Here is a 19,582-nt window from a genome sequence, read left to right as displayed (position 1 = left end):
GTAGGTTGTAGTGCTTGGAGAAGGTATGCACAGAACTTAAAGTGGCTGCTTCTAAAATATCCTTGGTAGGAACTCCTCTGAGGAAGGCTGCAGAGGTGGCTGTGGCCCTGGTGGAATGAGTTCTAATGCCTGTAGGTACAGTTTTGCCATGAAAGGAATAGCAAAAGCGTATGCAGTGGGCTATCCATTTTGAGATTGTCTGTTTGGATATCGACTTTCCTTGAGCTCCTACCGCATAGGCCACAAAAACCTGTTCTGATTTTCTGAAAGGCTTTGTTCTGTCCAAATAATAACGCAGTTGTCTGTGGATGTCCAAGGAATGCAGTAATCTCTCCCCTTTGTTTTGAGGATTAGGATAAAAAGTAGGTAAATGTATGGCCTGATTTAAAGCTACCCTGGATACCACTTTAGGCATAAAGGACTGGTTGGTACGTAATGAAACTCTTTCCTGATGGAAGATGATGTAAGGCTGGACAGCCATAAGAGCCTGTAGTTCTGAAACTCTACGAGCTGAAGTGATAGCCAGAAGGAAAGCTGTTTTCCAGGACAAATATTATAAATCTGATGAAGCAGCTGGTTCAAAAGGAGGCAAGGTCAGTTTTTCCAGAATGAAATTAAGATCCCAAGCAGGTATTGGTTGTTTTCTTGGAGATCTTAAATTCTTAGCCCCTCTGAGAAACTGTCTTAGAGGGTGAGAGAATAAAGGTGGATCAGTGTTGTATTCTGCAGAAATGGCTGAGGCATGGATTTTGATGGAGAACGAAAGTCCACTGCTTAGCAGCTCGGCCAAATATTGTAGTATTTGAGGTAAATTCAGTTTTCCAGGGCACTGGCCCTTTTTCTCATTCCAAACACAAAAACGTTTCCATTTTGCAGAGTAAGCTTTTCTAGTTGATGGCCTTCTGGCCTCCAAAATGACATCCTGCACCTCCTTGGAGAGCAGGGCCTGCTGTGATGCTAAGGAATCTTCCATGCGGCTAGATTGAGTGTCTTCAGCTGACTGAAGAGTTTTGAAGCTGTGTTGAGTCAGACGAAGAGGCAGAGGCAGGGTCCATGGTGGGGAATGCGTCGGGCTCCTTAGTAGTGGGTACCAGTGTTGCCTTGGCCGGTCCGGAGCGATGAGGATCATCTTTGGTCTGTCTGCTCTGGTCTTGAATAGGACTTTGGGCAGCAGAGGAAGAGGTGGGAAGGCATAAACTGTCATTGATGTCCAACTGAAAAAGAGAGCGTCCACTCTCCAGGCCTTTGGATGGAAGATCCTTGAGCAGAATTTTGTCAATTGATGATTTTTGTGGGAGGCAAAGAGATCTGTGTCTGGCCTTCCCCATTCTTGGATTATTTCTGTAAAAACTTTTGGATGCAACTTCCATTCACGTGGATCTGTCATATTCCTGCTTAGGTTGTCTGCCAGTGTGTATTCCTTGCCTGGCAAGTACTGTGCTTGTAGCTCCATTTGTAAGTCCATGGCCATGTTCCAAAGTGACATGGCCAGTCTGCATAGGGGATAAGAATGTGTTCCTCCCTGCTTGTTTATGTACCACATAACTGTGGTGTTGTCTGTTCTTATCAATAGCTGACCTGGTTGTAGAAGGTCCTTGAAGGCTGTAATAGCATTTATCACTGCTAGCATTTCTTTTTGATTGATGTGAAGGTGCTTTTCTTTTTGGGTCCATTTGCCCTGAATGCACCGGTCTGTCATGTGCGCCCCCCAGGCGTAGTCCGAGGCGTCTGTTGTGATGACTTGATTTGCTTGAGGCTTGCTGAATGGAAGACCTGTGTTTGTTTGGCATGCTTGAGCCCACCACAGAAATTCCTTTTGCAGACATGGAATTAGTGGTATCATTGTTTCCAAACTGTGGCTGTGTTGAGACCATATATTTTTTTAGGTACCATTGTATTTCTCATATGCAGCTTTGCACATGGGATTAGTAAGATGCAAGATGCCATGAATCCCAGAGCCTGCAGGATTTTCCTTGCAGTCAGCCTGGTGCAATTTGCCAGTGTTCTGAAATATTGAATTAGTTGCCCCTGCTTCTCTGTCGTGAGGAAGGCCATCTGGGTGTGTGTGTCCAAACTGGCACCCAGGAAAATTATCTTCCGAGAGGGTATTAGTCTTGAATTCTCTTTGTTGACTGTGTATCCTAGAGAGTTTAATAACATTATTACATAAGCCAGATGTTTCAGAAGAATGTGCTTGCTGTCCGCTTGGATCAGGCAGTCATCCAAACAAGGGTATATTTGTATCCCTTGAAGTCTGCAGTAGGCAATTACTGATGCCAGGCATTTCGTGAATACTCTGGGCGCAGTAGATAAACCAAAAAGCAATGCAGAGAATTGATAATGTATTGAACCTGCAAGAAATCTGAGGTATCTTCTGCAATTTTGTCTGATTGGGACATGCAGGTATGCCTTCTTGAGGTCCAATGTTACCAGCCAAGACTCCTTGCCCAGCATGGGAAGAAGTTGCTGTAGAGTGAGCATCCTGAATTTTGGTACGAGTAGGAATGTGTTTAGGATGGAAAGATCCAAAATGGGTCTCCAATCTTTGCCCTTCCTTGGCACCAGAAATAGCCTGGAATAAAAACCTTAACCTTGTCCGTGTGTAGGTACCTCTTGAATAGCTTTCATGTTTATAAGATCTGAAATTTGCTTTTGTGCCTCTGCACTTTGATTGTGTGGCAGGTTTGGCATGCCTTTCATTTTTGGAAGGGTACGAAAATGGAATTTGTAGCCTCTGTTTATAATGCTCAGGATCCATTTGTCCTTTGTGACAATATGCCAATTTTTTGAGAATAGTGCCAGCTTTCCTCCTAAGGGTGCTGCCATTTGAGACCTGGTTGGCATGCAAAGGGGAAAGTCATTGGTTTTGCTTTCTGAAAGATTGCGAGTTGTCCTCACCACCTCTTTGTGTAGGAGCTTGCCATTGTCTGCCTCTGTACGAGCCTTGTGTTTGTCCTCTGCCCCTCTGGCGCCTGTATCTGCCTCTTTGGGGTCTGTCTGTGGCAGGTAAGGACCAGTTTTTGGAAGGCCAATTTCTACTAAAACGTGGGGGTTGAAACTGCAGAAATTCTCACAGTTAGCACTGATTTAGCCTTTTCCTTCATTTTCCGTAATACTTCCTCAGCATTTGCCCCAAATAGTACATCCTTTTGAAGAGGGGCGTCTAGTAATTTAGCTTTGACATGATCAGGCAAGGCTTGTTCCTTGAGCCAGGCATGCCTACGTATGACTGAGCCTGTAACAGCAGCTCTACATGAGGCCTCTAGAGCATCAAAACCACATTGTAAGGTATGTTTACCCACTTGTTCTGCACTATGCATCAAATCCTGCAACTCCTTCATGTCTGGTTGTTCAGGTTGCGACATTTTACTTTACAATTGAGATAACAGAAACGGTTGGTATTTTAGCATATGAAACTGACAGTTTAAGGCCCTCATGGATAAGGTAGCCGAGGTATATACCTTTTTTCCCCACCTTTCTAAGGATCTGGAATCTCTCTTGGAAGGCAATGGGTTTTTGGCAATGGAGGCCTTAACTCCCTTGGGCCCCTGTGAGATGGTTTCTAGGTCAGCAGCATGGCTTTTGTATAGAAATTGGTGCGAGTAAGGAACCCTGTAGTACCTGTCAGGCTTAACTGGAGCTGGAGGGAGAGAGTCCGGGTTAAGGCAGGCCTCCGAGTAAACATCATCTAGATGTCCAGGACAGGAGGTATAGCCACAGGCCTGTGCTGGGGTAACTAAAGAAATTCCCTGAGCCTTTTCTTGGAATCGGAATAATCCTGGCCTTCCCAGTGGAAGTGTTCCCTTAAGGTATGCAGAGTTTCACCAAATGAGTAATCCTCAGGGGGGGGATACAGAAGGAATAGATTCCTCTGCATCACAGTCTTCAAAAGGAGAGTAAGACTGTTCCTGATAAGAGTGCTCTGAAATAATGGAGCCATGATCAGAGGGGGAATCTTCCTCCACTCTAGGTCTTTTGTCCGGAGGTGGCTGAGAACCTCTGATTAGAGTAATTAAATCCTCAGCCATTTTAAGCATCTGTTTCTTAGGCATGGGGCCTGGAGATGGGCCCTGTGTAGCTGGTCTCTTAGGGTGCATGGTTGCTTTAGACTTGGTGAAAGCCTTGGAGAAAGAAGAGGAAGGTCTGAAGACACCTTGAGTGGAGGTGGACCTGTCACATTCTGTGTTTCAATGCCAAGCACGGCTTCGGTATCTGTAGTCAGGGTGTGGGCCGAGGAGCCTGCGACCTCGGGTACAGGAGACACCGCCAAAGATGTGTTGTCGGAAATCAGGGGCTGCGTAGGCGCCTCGCTGAGAACCGGACCACGTGTAGTCGGCTTTGGCATGGTGTCGGTAGAGGCCACGGACCTCGTGTCGGTCCTTGTCTTTGCGTTTTTTAGACAAAACCGGAGTCAGAGTATCCGACAACATAGTATAGTTAAATGCTTTCCCAAAATAATGCTGCTTAACTCCCGACACTTAATAGTGCATTTGTTGAATGTAGCACAAAAGCGACAGAGACGTCGTGGTCTGGGCCTAAACAAGGTATACAGAGGGAATGGAAATCCTTATGCGGTATTTGCTTCCCACAAGAAATGCAATTATTAACTTTGTCTGACATCGGTCTGAGGCGAGAAAAAGTTTCCCCAACGGGGTACTTAGCTTTTAAGAAGACTTCAGTTCCAAATTTTTTGTAATCTCAGGAGCTGGCCGACCGGCACTTGCGAACTGCTTCTGCTTTGGGCACCGCGCGGCAAGAAAGACTGAAGAAAATGGCGTCGGCTGGTTCTTTTATACCCCTGTTGCACTGACGTCAGGGAGGAAGCGACGACAACCGACGCCGGACCTAGACTTTGGAATTCGGCCGACCGAGGACCCGCCTGACGGCAGGAGAACCCATCTGTTATGACTGCAGCTGTATGCATGATAAACATCAAGGACTGCAACAGTGAATACACAAACATCTACATTTATGTAAAGTTTACACAACTGTACTGTTTGTGTCTCACTGTTGCAGTCATCACACTTTTGTGGATTCCCAAAGCTGAAGGGTGGAGGCAGTCCAGAAGAATTAGGGCTGGCAAGTTTGCCCTGCAGGACTGCTGCTGCAAAACTCGGCCTGGATTTGGAAAAGATAGGCAGGTGGTAATACTTGGTGTGTACAGAACTCCAGGTAACAGCTTCCAGGATGTACCTGGCAGGGACTCCCATAAGGAATGCTGTACAAGTAGAAGTTGCTCTAGTGGAATGTGTTGTGACCCCATGAGGGGTTGGTATCCCATGATGCTTGTAGCAAAAAAAGTTGTGTCTTATCTTAATGTTCCATCTATTGGTGATCCTTGTTCAGTCATTACGTATGGGGTATCAGTTCCGAGCTCGGAACAAAGACTGCCATTTTCCAAGCTCGAGGCAGCTTCAAACTCTGGAGCTAAACTCTTACCCACAATTTCCCTCTCCATTATCTCAGACTGAGTTTGCAAATTAAAGAAGGTAGAGGCTACCTCTGGTCCAAATAACCTAAGAGAAAGTACAGTTTTGTACCTACCATAAATGTAGATGTCTGAGAGGTATGCATCTGCAGTCCTAACATATGGGTTGTCCTGCCTCAAGCAGCCCTTCGGTCGGCCGGATTCCAAAGTCTGGGTCTGGCCTCGGCTGATGTCGCACTTCACCCGACGTCATAGCTGCTGTGAATCGGGTATAAAGGCATCAGCCGACGCCATTTCCTCAGTGTTTCTTGCCCCAGATGCCAGGTGCCCTCTAGGAAGGCTAAATTTGGATAAATGAAAAATGATTCAAAACAGTAGAGAGCAAACAAAAATAACATGTATATACATATATACAAACAAATACACCATAATAGATTCCCCCAGCTAGCTACAAGATGGGCAAATACCCTAGGAGTACCACAGAGGGGAAGGAGGGTGGGTAATCCTGACTGCAGATGCATACCTCTCTGACATCTACATTTATGGTAGGTACAAAACTGTACTATGTCCTTCAAGGATGCATCTGCAGTCCTAACATATGGGTAGAATACCATAGCCAAACTGGGGGAGGAGGCACTAAAATGATTATGGTGTAGTTAAGATCCCTTGCAAAAAGTACAGTTTTGTACCTACCATAAATGTAGATGTTCGAAGATCCACATTGCTGCAGTCAAAACTAGTGGGTAGTCCGCTGTCCTCCGTCGGCCCGAATACCAAAGTGTTAGGCTGGCGTCGGTCATGGTCGCTTAGATCTGACGTCAGTACGCCGTGGTACTAAAGTGCATGACCGACGTCATATCCTCAGTCTTTCTTGCCCCAGATGTCAGAAGGCCCTAAAAAGAAAGGCCATAGCCAAAACAGAGAAACATCCAACCACCCATGTACAAACAATATTTACAACCCAAAACACACAACCACCCCAAACCACAGTGGGGAAGGAGGAAGGGTAAATTGGACTGCAGCAATGTGGATCTTCGAACATCTACATTTATGGTAGGTACAAAACTGTACTATGTTCTTCATCTCACATTGCTGCAGTCATAACTAGTGGGTAGAATTCCAAAGCAAAGGCAAAGGGAGGATGGCAAAATTATAAAGCATTGGGAGCTGCTAACATGCCCTGTAAAACTGCAGTGGCAAACCCAGTCCTAGATTTGGTGTAAAGAGGGAGATGGTAATGTTTAGAAAAAGTGTGCACTGAACTCCAAGTAGCTGCCTCCAAAATATCTTTAGTAGCTACACCCCTTAAAAAAGCAGTTGAAGTGGCAGTAGCCCTAGTGGAATGAGGTCTTATTCCAGCCAGAATCTCCTTGCCATGATGAGAATAACAAAAAGCAATACAATGGCCAATCCACTTAGAAATAGTTTGTTTAGAAACAGGTTTCCCCTGAGAACCCAAAGCAAAAGAAACAAACAACTGTTGAGACTGTCTGAACCCTTTAGTTCTGCTCAAATAATAACGCAACTGCCTGTGAATATCCAAAGAGTGCAAAATCTTTTCCCCTTTATTTTGGGGATCAGCATAAAAAGTAGGCAAATGAATAGACTGGTTTCAAGGCCACATTTGAGACCACTTTAGGCATGAAAGTAGGGTTAGTACGCAAAGAGACCCTGTCCTTATGAAAAATTAGGAAGCTTTCAACTGCCATTAGAGCCTGTAATTCAGATACCCTTCTAGCAGACGTAATGGCCAACAAAAAAGCTGTCTTCCAAGACAAAAACTTCTACTCAGCTGTAGCTGCAGGTTCAAAAGAAGATAAAGTGAGTTTCTCCAACACAAAATTGAGATCCCAGGAAGGAGTAGGAGCTCTACGTGGGGGTCTTATGTTCTTTGCCCCTCTAAGAAATTGCTTGAACAAAGGATGAGAGAATAAAGGTGGGTCACAGTCATAGTGAGCAGAAATGGCTGCAGCATGAACTTTTACAGAGGAGAAAGACAAACCTTTGTCTAGTAATTCTGTAAGATACTGAAGTGAAACACTCAAATTAGGTACTGAAACATCAAAGCACTTTGCTTTGCTCCGAAGAAAAAATCTCCTCCATTTATCAGCATAAACCTTCCTTGTACTAGGCCGTCTGGCCTCCAAAATAACATTCAAAACTTGTTGAGGAAGCTGCGACCCTCCAGGGTCTAGAACCGAATATGCCAAGCTGCCAGATGCAGGGACTGTATCTTGACATTGATGAAATGATTGCCTGCCTGGGTCAGAAGGTGTGGACTTGCTGGCAAAGGCCAAGGAGGCTCCCGTACTAAACTCCTCAGCAGAGGGTACCAGTGCTGACGTGGCCAATCTGGAGCTATAAGAATCATGGAGGGCTTGTCCTGTCTGACCTTCAAGAGCACCTTGGGAAGGAGAGGCAGAGGAGGAAAGGCATAGACGTGAAGATTGTTCCAATTGAATGAAAGAGCATCCACTTTCCAAGCTTTTGGATGAAACATCTTTGTGCAAAACTTTGGCAGCTGGAAATTCAGTGGAGAAGCAAACAGATCTATGTCTGGAGTCCCCCAAAACACTGTCAACTGTCGAAATACATGAGTATCCAATTTCCACTCGTGGGGATCCACCATCTGTCTGCTCAAAATATCTGCTAAGGAGTTCTGTGCTCCTGGCAGAAACCTTGCCTGAAGAGTGAGGTGCAAACAGAGCAGTCTCCCACAAAATCATAGCTTGCCTGCAAAGTGGGTACGAATGGGTTCCCCCTTGCTTGTTGATGTACCACATGACAGTTGTGTTGTCTGTTTGAATCAACACGTGTCCTGGGTGAAGTAGATCCTTGAAGGCCATCAATGCAGATTGGACTGCTAACATCTCCTTCATGTTGATATGCAAACGTTGAAGTCTGGCAGGCCACGTGTCTTGAACCCATTTTCCATTGAGGTGTGCCCCCCAAGCCTTGTCCGAGGCATCTGTCGTTAAGATCTGACTCGCCTCTGGTCGGGTCACAGAGAGTCCCTTGTTTAGGTGACATTCCTGAGCCCACCACAAAAATTCCTTCTGAATGCAAGGTATTATCTGAATGAGTGTCCAAATCGTGGCAGTGCTGAGTCCATACACTTTTGAGATACCATTGTAACTTCCTCATATGCAGTTTGGCATTGGGAAGCACCAGAATACAAGATGCCATGAACCCCAAGGCTTGAAGGACTGTCCTTGCAGTCAGCCTGGACAGGAGAGACAATTGTTGGAAGTAAAGGGTAAGATTTCTTTGCTTGTCCGGGGTCAAAAACACCATCTGAGAGGCTGTATTCAGTCTCACACCCAGAAAGCACATGTCCTGAGAGGGTACTAGACTGGACTTTATTTCGTTCACAGAATACCCTAGGCACCTTAGCACTGCCATAACATACTGAAGATGGTGAAGTAGCTTGTCTTTGTCTTGAGCCAGAATCAGGCAATCGTCCAAATAAGGATAAATTTGTATTCCTCTTAACCGTAAGAAGGCTATCACCGAGCCAGAACCTTTGTGAACACCCTGGGCGCAGTAGATAAGCCAAAGGGCAATGCAGAGAACTGATAATGTAAAGTCCCAGCCCGAAAACGCAGGAATCTCCTGCAGCTTGGCCTGATAGGAATATGAAGATAAGCCTCCTTGAGATCCAGAGTTACCATCCAGTGATCTTTGCCTAGCATAGGTAGAAGTTGTTGCAAAGTCAACATTTTGAATTTTGGAATGTCCAGATATGTGTTGAGAATAGACAAATCCAGAATTGGCCTCCAAGTGTTTCCTTTCTTTGGTACAAGAAACAGGCGAGAATAAAATCCTAGGCCCACCTCTGATGGAGGGACCTGCTGGATAGCTCCCATTTGAAGAAGTAAAGAAATCTGTTTGTGAGCCTCTGCCTTTTGCTGAGGAGGAACGTCTGGCATGCCTTTGAAAGGGGGCAATGTGTGGAAATAAAACTTGTAGCCTCGGATTATAATGTCCAACACCCATTTGTCCTGGGTGACTAAAAGCCAATTTTGCCTGAAAAGTGCCAACTTTCCTCCCAGAGGAGCTGCCAGACAGGAAGGATCGGGCAGCTGAAGATGCAGGTCATTGGGTCTGTTTACGAAAGGACTGGCCCCTGCCCTCACCTGTAGACTGTGCAGGGGAACTCAACGTCCTAGGCCTAAATGAACCCTGTGCATGAGCTCTGCCCCTACCACTAGACTGTAAATCAGAAGGGTAAGCCCATCCCTTAGTAGGCCAATTTCTGCTAAACTTAGGGGGCTGCACCTGCAAAAAATCTTTAACAGTCTGCATAGACTTAGCTTTGTCCTCCATTTTCTTCAAGACTGACTCCACAGGAGAACCAAACAAAACTTCAGACTGAAGGGGAGCATCCAAAATTTGAGCTTTAACATGCTCTGACAAGTTCTGATCCTTAAGCCAGGCGTGCCTACGAATAACGGATCCAGTGGCAGCCACCCTGGAAGAGGCCTGCAAAGCATCAAAACCACACTGCAAAGAATGCTTACCCACCTGATCAGAGGCATGAACCAAATCCTGTAATTCTTTACATTCTATGCCCTCTGCTAAAGCATCCACCTTAGATTTCAATTGACTAAGAAGGAAATTCTGGTACTTCAGCATATGAAACTGGCAATTTAAAGCCCTCATTGCAAGAGTGGAAGAGGTATACACTTTTTTACCCCACCTATCCAGAGCTCTAGAGTCCTTATCCATGGGAACTGGATTCTTTACAACAGAAGCCCTGACACCCTTAGGTCCCTGGCTAATAGTTTCTGGGTCAGCCCTAGGGCTCTTATACAAATATTTATGAGCCTCTGGCACCCTGTAATACCTGTCTGGCTTAACCGGGGCAGGAGGCAAAGAGTCTGGATTAAGGGAAGCCTCATAGAAAACATCCTGTACAACATCCAAAACCGGAGGTATAGCCAAGGGCCTATGTTGTGGTAAAAACAAGAATTCCCTAAGCCTCTTTCGGGAATCTGAGAAATCCTGACCTTCCCATTTAAAATGCTCTCTCATAGCATGCAGGGTTTCTCCACAAGAAAACTCCTCTGGAGGGAAGCAGAAGGACTAGAATCCTCTGCCAGAATCAGAATAAGGGGAAAATCCTGAATGTCTTCAGCCGAAGACTCTGAATAATCTGAAGAATGTTCCAATCCTTCCACCTCTGGCTCCACCCTAGGCCTCTTATCTGGAGGGGGCATAGAACCTCTGATCAAGGTAATCAAATCTTCTGCCATTTTAAGCATGTGTTTTTTAGGCACAGAACCTGCAGAACTAGGACTGACGCCAGAGGAAGACAAACTAGGCCTGGCCTTTGAAGGTACTTTAGAGACAGAGGGAGAAGGCCTAACCACCTTATGCAAAGAAGGGAGCACAGCAACCTGAGAGGCCCCTTCAGCCTGACCTGACTCCTGAGAGACCACATCTTGCAACACTAAAGGTTCCCCCTGAGACTCAACTGAAACCTCGGCCGGATCCACAGATTCCACCGTGGTTTCTAAAGAACCGGCGTCCGGAACGGACGACTCATCCTGCTTGGATTTCAACGATTTCTCTCTACGCTTCTTCGCGGTAGCGGGCGTCGGAGGATCCGACGGCATATTGTAATTACACCGCTTACTGAAGACAAGCCTAGCACAATCTAACCTACGTTTAATGGTGCGCTTATTAAATTTAGCACAAAAGCGACACCCGACTACATCGTGCTCAGGCCCCAAACAAGGAATACAGAGAGAATGGTAATCCCTATGAGGTATCTGTTTCCCACAAGAAATACAATTATTCACTTTTTCTGACATCCGGATTTAACTGAGGCAAGAAAAGAAAAATATTCCCCAACGGGGTACTTAGCCCAACTTGGTCTTCGGTCTGAAACTCAGAATACGAAAATTTCAGGACGCCGAACGGCACTTGCAAACGCTGCTTCTGCTTTGGACCATGCAGCAAGAAAGACTGAGGATATGACGTCGGTCATGCGCTTTAGTACCACGGCGTACTGACGTCAGATCTAAGCGACCATGACCGACGCCAGCCTAACACTTTGCTATTCGGGCCGACCGAGGACAGCGGACTACCCACTAGTTATGACTGCAGCAATATGAGATGAAGAACATCAGCAGTTGCAAAACCTGCTCGGGATCTGGAGTATAAAGGTAGATTATAATGCTTGGCAAATGTATGCACGGAGCTCCAAGTAGCAGCCTCTAGAATGTCTTTGGTAGCCACTCCTCGTAGGAAAGCTGTAGTAGTGGCTGTAGCTCTTGTGGAGTGAGGCCTGATGTTTTCTGGAATTGTCTTTCCATGAAAAGAGTAACAAAATCTAATGCAATTTCCTATCCATTTTGAGATTGTCTGTTTTGAAATTGCTTTTCCTTCCATTCATGTTGCATATGCTACCAGAAGCTGGTCAGTTTTTCTATTCTTGGTTGTGTCCAGATAGTAGCGCAATTGCCTGTGCACATCCAAGGTATGTAGTAGTCTTTCCCCTCTGTTCTGTGGGTTGGGGAAGAATGTTGGTAGGTGTATTGCTTGGTTCAATGATACCCTGGAGACCACCTTTGGCATAAAAGTAGGGTTGGTTCTCAAGGATACTCTATCCTGATGGAAGATAAGGAAGGGCTGTACTGCCATTAATGCCTGTAATTCAGAAACCCTTCTTGCTGAAGTGATTGCAAGCAGGAAAGCAGTTTTCCAAGATAAGAACTGTAACTCTGCTGTTGCTGCTGGCTCGAAAGGGGGAAGTGTTAACTTTTCCAGGACAAAGTTGAGGTCCCATGTAGGCAAAGGTGGCTTCCTTGGAGGCTTTACATTTTTAATTCCTCTCAGAAACTGCCTGAGTAGAGGATGAGAGAAGACTGGAGGATCCATGTTGTATTTTGCTGAAATTGCTGATGCATGAATCTTAATGGAGGAGTAAGACAGGCCATTGTGGAAAAGGTCTAAGTATTCCAGGATGTTAGCTATGTTTGGTAATGATACACTTTCTCCTTTTGCTGCACTCCAAATGAGGTATCTTTTCCATTTGGCTGAGTAAGTCTTCCTTGTGGAGGGTCTGCGAGCCTCCAGTATAATGTCTTTAACCCTCTGGGATAAACCTGGGTTATTTGGTTTTATATAATATTCCAGGCAGCCAGCTGTAGTGTTTTCAAGTTTGGATGTAGGATCTTGAAGTTGTTCTGTGTTAGTAGTAAAGGAACTAGAGGTAGGGACCATGCGTGTGTCCGAGCCATACTCCTCAGTAGCGGGTACCAATGCTGCCTCGGCCAGTCTGGAGCTATCAGGATGATCCTTGGGCGATCTTCTTTGATCTTCAGTAGCACTTTGTGCATCAAAGGAAGAGGTGGGAATGCATATGCTGTCAGGTTTTCCCAACTGAAGGAGAGGGAGTCCACCTTCCAAGCTAGTGGGTGGGATGTCCTTGTGCAGAATTTCCTCAATTGGTGGTTGTGTGGGGATACGAACAGGTCTGTTTCTGGTAGTCCCCATTTGTTTGTAATGGATTTGAAGATGTCTGGATGCAGCATCCATTCGTGGGCATCCGTGGTAGTTCTGCTTAAGGTGTCTGCTAGAATATTTTCTTTTCCTGGCACAAATATGGCCTGGAGCTGAATGTTGAGGTTCAGGGCTACATTCCACAGGTCCATTGCCATCTGGCATAGAGAATATGAATGTGTGCCTCCTTGTTTGTTGATATACCACATGACTGTGGTGTTGTCCGTCCTTATCAGCAAATGACCCTGTTGAAGAAACTGACTGAATGTCTGGATTGCCTGTTTCACTGCCAGCATCTCTTTTTGAATTATGTGTAGGTTCAGCTGGTCTTGTGTCCATAGGCCTTGTACACAGTTGTCCACCATGTGTGCCCCCCATCCTAGGTCCGTGGTGATAGTCTGGCTTGGGTGAGGTTTGTGGAAGGGCAGTCCTCTGTTCAACAGACAGGCCTGAGCCCACCACAGGAATTCTTGCTTCAGGCATGGGATTATTGGAATCTGAACTTCTAGGCTGTGTTTGTGTTGAGACCATATATTCCTTAGGTACCATTGCAACTTCCTCATATGCAGCCTGGCATGTGGAACCAATATTATGCAGGATGCCATGTAACCCAGGGCTTGCAGTACTTTTCTTGCTGTAAGCTGGTTCTGTGTTGTCAATGCCCTGAAATAGAGTGGTAGTTGCTTTTGTTTTTCTGCTGTGAGAAATGCCATCTGATTTGAAGTGTCCAATTCTGCACCCAAGAATGTTATCCTCTGGGATGGTAACAGTCTTGACGTTTTCATGTTGACTGTATCCCAGGGCTTGCAGTAGTTGTATAACCTTTTCCAAATCTTGTGTTAATTTGGTCTTGTTGTCCGCTTGTATCAGGCAGTCGTCCAGGTATGGATAAATCTGAATTCCCTGAAGCCTGCAATGAGCAATTACTGATGCCAGGCATTTCGTGAATACTCTGGGCGCAGTAGATAAGCCAAAGGGCAATGCTGAGAATTGATAATGCTCTGATCCTGCAAGAAATCTGAGGTATCTTCTGCAATCTGGTCGTATAGGGACGTGCAGGTATGCCTCCTTGAGATCTAGAGTCACCAGCCAAGACTCCTTGCCCAGCATGGGAAGAAGTTGCTGTAGGGTCAGCATTTTGAATTTTGGAACAATGAGATATGTGTTCAGAGCGGACAGGTCGAGAATAGGCCTCCACTGGTTTTCTTTTCTTGGTACCGGGAAAAGTCTGGAGTAAAATCCTTGCCCTTGTTCCATTGGTGGTACCTTTTCTATAGCTCTCATTCTTAGTAAGTGGTTGATTTGTCCTAGAGCGTTTGTTTTTTGGTTTGGTGGTAGGTTTGGCATTCCTCTCTTTTTTGGTAGAGTGTGGAAGTGAAACCTGTAGCCTTTGTCTATTGTCTCTAAAATCCATTTGTCTCTTGTAATGTAATGCCAGTTTACGGAAAATAAGGCTAGTTTTCCGCCTAAGGGTGCTTCCAATTGTTCCCTGGTAGGCGGTATCAGAGCCAAGTCATTGTGTCTGTCCTGTTGAAGTGGTAGTAGCTGGATCTGTGGCAGTACTTCTCTGGTTGTTAGGCTGCCACTGACGTCCCCTGTAGGCCCCTCCGGATTGACCTCTGCCTCTTGGGCATCTATTTCGGCCTCTCTGCTCTGGAGGTGTCTGGAAAGGACCAAGTCTTCGTAGGCCAATTTCTACTAAACCTCGGAGGTTGGACCTGTAAGAAATCCTTGACTGTTTGAACAGATTTTGCTTTTTCTTCCACCTTCTTTAGCACTTGCTGTGCAGGGGAGCCAAACAAACTGTTTCTCCATGGGAGCATCTAGGAGCCTTGACTTAACATGGTCTGGTAAGGTTTGCTCTTTTAACCATGCATGCCTTCTGATCACGGTTCCAGTCATGGCTGACCTAAAGGAAGCCTCCAGTGCATCATAGCCGCATTTTAAAGAATGATTACTGACCTGCTGAGTGTTGTGTACCAAATCCTGAAGGGACTTACGGTTTATAGGTTCAGGAGAGGACAGTTTTTTTATTTAGCTGGTCTAACAGAAATTCCTGATACTGGATCATGTGGAATTGGCAGTTTAAGGCCCTAGCCGAAAGAGTAGCAGAAGTGTAAACTTTTTTACCCCATCGCTCTAATGCTCTAGATTCTCTTTCAGAGGGGAGGGGGTTTTTGGCAGAGGCAGCTGCTACAGCTTTGGGGCCCTGAGAAATGGTTTCAGGATCTGCAATAGGAGCCTTATACAAGTGAAAATGTGTGTCCAGGACCCTGTAAAATCTGTCGGGTTTGGCAGGGGCCGGGGGAAGAGAGTCAGGAGCAGTACAGGCATCATTAAATGCATCATCCACAACTGTTAGTACTGGAGGAATGGCTAAAGGCCAATGCTGTGGTAAATGTAAAAAGGTCCTAAGCGTTTTCCTTGAATCTGAGAAATCCTGACCCTGCCATTGAAAATGCTCTCTCATAGCATGTAAGGTTTCCCCAAAAGAAAATTCCTCAGGAAAAGAGGCAGAAGGAATGGAGTCTTCTGCATCAGAATCCTCATATGGAGAATAAGGGTCTTCTGGAGGATTTGAATTTTCAGAGTCATCCGAGGAGTAGTCAGTGAATACTGGATCGGGGGGCTCCGCTCTAGGCCTTTTCTCTGGAGGGGGCTGAGAGGCCCTGTCTGGGTGAGGTTGGGATCCCCTGATCAAGGAAATGAGATCCTCAGCCAGGCTAAGCATTTGGGAACTAGAAGTAGGCCTGTGTGGAGCTTTAGCAGGCAAGGCCTTAGAAGATTTAGCTGCTTTAGCCCTAGAAAAAGCCTTGATGGACATAGATGCAGGGGGCCTAGCAGCTCCACGTGCAGGAGTAGAAATGTCTAAAGGAATAGTATCTGATAAATCCTGGGTGCCTGCTACAGCAGGAGAAATTTCGGAAGCAGATTCAGCCATGCTGTTTGGGGCCTCGGCTGTCGGAGGTATGCTTTCGGCCGAACAGAGGACTCTGTTTCAGCCGAAACCGAGACATTCGCGGTAGGCTTAACCGTGGTTTCGGCCAAAACCGCGGACCGCGAGTGTCGCTCCTTTTCCTTACGCTTTTTAGCTAATTGCGAAGTCGGAGTCTCCGACGGCATTTTGTAAGCAAAAGCAGGACCAAAAAACTCCTCCGCAAACTCCGACCGACGTCTAAGTGTCCGTCGGTTGAAGGAAGCACAGGCTAGACAAGCTGATACGTCGTGGTCTGGGCCTAAGCAAGGAAGGCAGTAAGAGTGGAAATCCTTATGAGGTATTTGTTTCCCACAAGTTAAACAATTATTTACTTTTTCTGACATCGGCTGAGGCAAGAAAGAGTCCCCAACGGGGTACTTAGCATTTTAGAAGTCTTCGGTAGTAGAAATCTCTGGATCTGACAGACCGGCACTTGCGAACAGCTTCTGCTTCGGGCACCGCGCGGCAAGAAAGACTGAGGAAAATGGCGTCGGCTGATGCCTTTATACCCGATTCACAGCAGCTATGACGTCGGGTGAAGTGAGACATCAGCCGAGGCCAAACCCAGACTTTGGAATCTGGCCGACCGAAGGGCTGCCTGAGGCAGGACAACCCATATGTTAGGACTGCAGATGCATCCTTGAAGGACATCTGGATGGTGAGATCCACCAGAAACCACAGGAAGGGAAAGGAGGGAGGGTCGTAATGACTGAACGAGGATCAACAATACAGATGGAACGTTATGGTAAGACAAATTCTTTATCTGATATGGTTAATCCTCGTTCATTCCTTACGTATGGGACAGAGTCCCCAGCTACCTCTATTCCTGGGAGGCTCTCATGGAAGGACATTCCTGAGTACCATAGAACCGAAAGATGCTCTTCCCTGGAGGCCAAAACCAATTTGTAATGATTGATGAAGGTGAGGCGTAGCCCAAGTTGCAGCTGCACAGATATCATGTAAAGAAGCTCTGGCATGGAAGGCAGCAGAAGTTGCCACAGACCTTGTTGAATGAGCTTTCATGGTAGTAGGCAACGAGATATTACGTTGTGTGTAACAAGGTCATAGTCCTTCAACCATCTAGCTAGTGACCTTAGCAACAGCTGATCCTAATCTAGATCCAGAAAAGGCCAAAAATAACTGGTCAGATTTACAAAAGGGTTTAGTCCTGTTTAAGTAAAAACAGATTTGCCTGTGAATATCAAGGGTATGTAGGAAATACTCTCCTGTTTGAATGGTTGGGAAAGAAAACTGGCAATTCAATAGCTTGATTAATGGACATTTCTGAGATCACTTTAGGCAGAAATGGATTAGTTCTCAGAGACACTATCTCTAAGAAAAATCAAGTATTGAGTATTGATACATAAATCTTGAAGTTCAGAAATACGTCTGGTAGAAATAATGGCGACCAAAACAGTTACTCATGTACTCACCATAACTATCGATGTATGTGGTCCATCTCGTGCCCTACATTCCTTTCTCACTGGTTCGGAGCTGAGGATCGGCTCCGACTTGGCCAAACTTTCTAGCACGAAGTCTCTAATTGGCTGGGCTAACCCGGTATCCCAGGGTGCACCTCGCCCTAGCCTCATATCTTGTTTGCAATCATAACAATCATAACACTCATAACCCATACTCAAACACTGGAAGAAAATTCATCCAGATAGGGAAACAAATCACTGACCTTGAAGGAATCCACGGAGCCAAAAATTCTTCCAATTCCTCTAGGAAGGGGGCATGTGGGAGGGTACATAGGCGAGATGGACCACATACATCGATAGTTATGTTGAGTACATAACGAACTGATGTTGTGGTCCTATCTCATCTACATTCCTTACTCACGGGACAGCGTCCCCAGCACCTCTATCCTGGGAGGCTCATAAGAAAATACTCCTGAGAACCGTGGAACCAAAGGAAGCCCGGTCCCTAGAAGCCATGTCCAGCTTGTAATGAGTAATAGAAGTGTTGGGAGAAACCCAAATTGCCGCAGCACAAATATCATCCAAGGAAAGTCTAGCATGGAAAGCTACTGACGTAGACATAGCCCTGGGTAGAATGAGCCTGACGGGAAAGGGTAAAGTTCTGTCTGACGAGTAAATAAATGAAATACAGTCTGAGCCATTTAGAAATGGTGCACTTGGAAATAGGACTACCTGCTCTGTTCTCTGAAGAGACACAAATTGATCAGATTTCCTAACTTGCTTCGTCCTATGTAAATAAAATCTCAGTTGTCTGTGCACATCCAACTGATGCAACCTGAACTCTGCTTTATTGGAAAAGTTCAAAAAAACATTGGTAGCTCAACAGATTGATTAAGACTGACTGGAAAGGACACCTTTGGGAGAAAGAACGGGTTAAGCCTGAGAGAGACACTGTCCTTGTGAAAGACAGAATATGGAGGTTTAATAGACAAGGCTTGAAGTTCTGATACCCTCCTGGCCGATGTAATGGCTATCAGAAAAGCAGTCTTCCAAGATAAGAATTTCGAGTCGCAAGTGGCAGCCGGTTGAAAGGGTGGTGAAGTAATAGCTTGTAGCACAAGGTTCAGGTCCCATGGCAGCACAGGCTCAGAAACTGGGGGACAAAGTAACCAAGCGCCTTTTAGAAAAGCTTTACAGAGCTTGTGGCCCATAAGAGGGCTCATAAGATGTGTGAAAATTGGAAATTGCGGCCAACTGTACTTTAATGGTAGCAGGCGTGGAGCCCTGACGGAACATGGCTAAAAATCTAAGATAGACTGAATAGAGGCTGTGAAGGGATCCAACCCTTGTGCCAAAGCCCAAATGGAGAATCTCCTCCATTTGCTGGAATAAATCTTCCTGGTGGAAGACTTATAAGACAAGATGTGCACCACTTCAGGAGAAAAGGAATATAGCCTGAGGGTTCGCAGGGATGAAGTTGTCCTGACATGTGAATCAGGAGGTCCGGCACTGGGTCCAGAGTCCACGGACCATCCAGTGCGTACTGCTGAAGAAAGGGGAACCATACTTGCAGAGGCCAGTGTGGAGCAATAAAAATCATCCTGCTTCCCACGGATGTGGCTTTCTGTATCACTCTTGGCAACAACCAAGGGGCCAATCAGGAGCTAGAGCGTCCCTGGGTGACTCCCCCTGTGGGAGGATCAGAGTGAAGTACTTGCTGCATTTGGCATTGAGGGGGCTGGCGAAGAGATAACAGCAAGGCTGACCCCACTGTTTGAAGATCTGAACCGCCACTCTGTTGTTCAGTGACCACTCGTGAGGCATCAGAATAGCTCTGCTTAGCCTGTCCGCTACCACAATGGACCTCCCCCGGAATGTGTGTTGCCACTAGAAACCATTGGGAAGACAATGCCCACTGCCACACTCGCATGGTCTCTCTGCAGAGGGGGTAAGATTTGGCTCCCCCCTGCTTGTTCAGGTTCCACACCATGGACATGTTTGTCAGAGTGAATTGCAATCGTTCCCAGAGGTAGAAAGTCCTGCAGTGCTCGCAACGCCAGAAACACCGCTCTCATCTCAAGAACATTGATATGCAAGTGTACCTCGTGGTCTTGCCAGGTGCCATGGACCGTCCTGCCTAGATAATGCCCCCCCAACCCCATCTGGGAGACGTCCGTGGTCACTGTGGCCACTGGAGACATAGGAACCAAGCTCCTCCCTCTGTCCAGATTGGAGGAGCGTAGCCAC

General features: G+C 46.1%; 1 protein-coding gene across 1 annotated transcript in view; it reads right to left on the bottom strand.

Moving 5' to 3' along the window:
- LOC122812116 overlaps window positions 1-19,582 on the bottom strand; it is a 1,581,175-nt gene that overhangs the window by 849,100 nt on the left and 712,493 nt on the right. The window lies entirely within an intron of this gene.

Source organism: Protopterus annectens, chromosome 9.part0 (genome assembly GCF_019279795.1).
Source record: "Protopterus annectens isolate FY-2018-M chromosome 9.part0, PAN1.0, whole genome shotgun sequence".
In the NCBI taxonomy this organism is placed as follows: domain Eukaryota; kingdom Metazoa; phylum Chordata; order Ceratodontiformes; family Protopteridae; genus Protopterus; species Protopterus annectens.
Note: the sequence above shows the minus strand (reverse complement) of the source record. Positions and strands in the feature narration are given on the sequence as shown.